At 47.5% G+C, this 2,926-nt stretch overlaps 1 protein-coding gene across 1 annotated transcript in view; it reads right to left on the reverse strand.

Moving 5' to 3' along the window:
- Positions 1 to 840, reverse strand: part of LOC122546956 (zinc finger protein 239-like) — an 8,220-nt gene extending 7,380 nt beyond the window's left edge. The window contains exon 1 of the mRNA XM_043685565.1: positions 718 to 840. The gene's annotated coding sequence lies outside the window, so the exon portion shown is untranslated. The remainder of the gene's footprint in view (positions 1 to 717) is intronic.
- Positions 841 to 2,926: the final 2,086 nt, after the last annotated feature.

A 2,926-nucleotide genomic window follows, 5' to 3' on the forward strand; every position in this document is an offset into this window, starting at 1 on the left:
CCAATTCACCTAACCTGCACATCTTTGGATTGTGGGAGGAAAGTGGACTACCAACTGTAAACCCACACAGACACATGGAGAACACACAGACTTCACACAATCAGAAATCCAAAGCTAGAATCGAACCTGGGTTCCTGGCCTTGTGAGGCAGCAATGCTCTTGAGCCACTGTGCCACTCAGACAGTGACTAGATTGCTTGAGTGTTGGCACAAATTTGAATTGTCGTGCCTTAATTCGCTCATCACTGAAATATAGAATTTCACAGCAATTCTCTCATGCAAGAGTCGATCCAGCACACGATTGTTATGACAGCGTGGCAAAGCATTCAGCTCTTGCCTGGAAATCACCCCTTTCCATGGTGAGCAGTAAGAAAGGCGCAATTCTGTTAGCCAGACAAATAAGTATGCCATGCTGAGGCAGTAATGGATGTCACCGACTGTTAGAGAGCGGAAGAGTGGGCCAACCTTTCCAGGTCCTGCACCATCCCTGGATTCACTTCCCTGTTGTTCAATCCTTGCATTCCTGAAGAAGGGCATGTGCCCGAAACGTCGAATCTCCTGTTCCCTGGATGCTGCCTGACCTGCTGTGCTGTTCCAGCAATAAAGTTTCAACTTTGATCTCCAGCATCTGCAGACCTCACTTTCTCCTCAATCCTTGCAAGTCAACAATGAGAAAAGAACTGGAAAGGGGAAGAATAAAAAGTCGTCGTATGCTCACTGATGACTGGCAAAGGAGGATGTTTCAGTCCGGGTGCATCTCAGCCTTCATTCAGAGGGAGACGAGAAGCAGCAGCTCCTTCCCTGGGCAGAAATGTGCAGCTTCACAAGCACATTGTCCACCTTCCGCATTCAGGCAATAGGGTGGCACTGATTGGCTGGAGGACCGCTTTGCTTCCGGTCTTCCAGGTTTCCCTATTGGACACTATTGTCGCTGCTCACCTGGCGGGCCCGCCCATTCCCCGCCCCCCACAACCTGCACATGCGCGGTGTTCCTGTCCAGCCGTCCGCAAAGGGGGACACAGGCTGTGCTGCCGATAGGGCGGTTTCCTCGTCGCAATGCATTGTGGCTCCTTTAGCCACCATTGCGCCGTTTTAGCCGAACACATCCATCCGAGAAGAAATCCTGGGATCCGTGCGATCTGCAAGAAGGTCATTCAGCCCAACAAGGCCACACCGACTTTCCCAAAAACACACTCCACCCTCTCCCTTCAACTTCCCCTCCTACCAAAGGCATGAAAATCCTGGGCTTCCTCCAGCTCCCAATCCGATGCCTGGAGGAAGAACGCCTCATCTTCCGCCTTGGGACCCTCCAACCTCACGGTTTCAGTGTCGACTTCACCAGTTTCTTCATTTCCGATCACTCCACCTCACCTCAGAGTCAGCCCAGCACTACCTTCTTGAACTGTCCAACCTGTTCATCTTCCTTCCCAAATATCCGCCTCACCATCCCCATCGACTTGTCACCATCGCCCCCAGCGCCACACTTTCCAACTCTGATCTCCAGCATTTGCAGTCCTCACCTGCTCCCTTAATCCATCTAACCTACACATTCCTGGACACTATGGGGCAATTTAGCATGGCTAATCAACCTAACCTGCACATCTACAGACACCACACAGACACGGTGAGAATGTGCAAATTCCACACAATCGCCCAAGGCTGGAATTGAATTCGGGTCCCTGGGACTGTGAGGCAGCAGGGCTAACCACTGAGCCACTGTGCGAGACAAGGATGAACATTCAAAATGTGTTGTACAACCACCGTAATGTGCCTGAAGAAACTATCGTTTGCTTTGACTGTGAAGATCCCATTCTTTGATAAAAGAGTTTGTTAAGTTCAGGTCTGAAAATTTAAGCAACTGACTGACATATTGGAGAGGGCAAAGCGTGACTGCAAAGCTGAACATGAGAGTCAGTGATAATTTGTGAAGAGGACATGAGGGGTTGCACGATGTCGGAGACGGCCAGTGAGAGGGTAAGACATTGTCCAGTGGAGTATAAAGTGGATAGTATGATGTTTCTCAGGAACAATCAATGAAGAGCTCTTAAATTAAATTGGGGGATTTTGCAGAAATCTGAGGTATAGAGGTATCTGATTTTCCTGTGATAGAAATCATAGCGTGTTCGTGTGCAGGGACAGCAAGTGATTCAGAACGCAAAGTATCTTTTTATCCCATTCATTCACGAGACGTGCGCATCACTGGCTGCACTGACATTTACCCCCCATTCCTAGCAGCCTTTGAGAAGATGGTAGGGAGCTGTCTTATTGAACAACTGCATTCCAGAAAAAATGACAGAATTCCAGAGTCTGTCTTCTTTTGAGAAATACAAAGTAACAGAATTTAAACTGTTAGCTTTCAAGTTCCTGCTCCCGTTTCGACATTCGACTATCTAGCTTACACTGACTTAAAGACTGAAATTTAATTGATGGTCTCAGCGAGTTTATATTTTTCGAGGGTGGAACAATAGAGAATAAATAATGTTGTTTTGAATAAGACGCCAAATGAAACTAGTTCCTTCTGCCTACCCTTCGTCCATATCTTTCCCTTCCTTGCATATCTAAAAGTCTCTTTAAAGTATTGTATGGGACTCCACCACACTGGCAGTGCATTCCACACTTCGACCACTCCCAATGGAAAACATTTGCTCCTCACGTCTCCTTTGAACTTTCTACCCTCATCTTAAATGCGTGGCCCGTAGTCTTAGACATTTCAACTCTGGGGGAAAAAGAAGGAATCTGACTGTAAACCCTATCCATGCATCTCATAATTTTACAAACATCTAAGAAGTCACCCCTCAGCCTCCGCTATTCAAGAGAAAACCACATGAACTTTTTTTTTCCTTCCTGGCGTCGTCTTAAAGCTCCAACCCTTTAGATCAGGCAACATCCTGGTGAACGTCGCCTATACCATCCTCAACGCTTCCACA

This window comes from Chiloscyllium plagiosum, unplaced genomic scaffold, assembly GCF_004010195.1.
Source record: "Chiloscyllium plagiosum isolate BGI_BamShark_2017 unplaced genomic scaffold, ASM401019v2 scaf_7032, whole genome shotgun sequence".
Taxonomy (NCBI): domain Eukaryota; kingdom Metazoa; phylum Chordata; class Chondrichthyes; order Orectolobiformes; family Hemiscylliidae; genus Chiloscyllium; species Chiloscyllium plagiosum.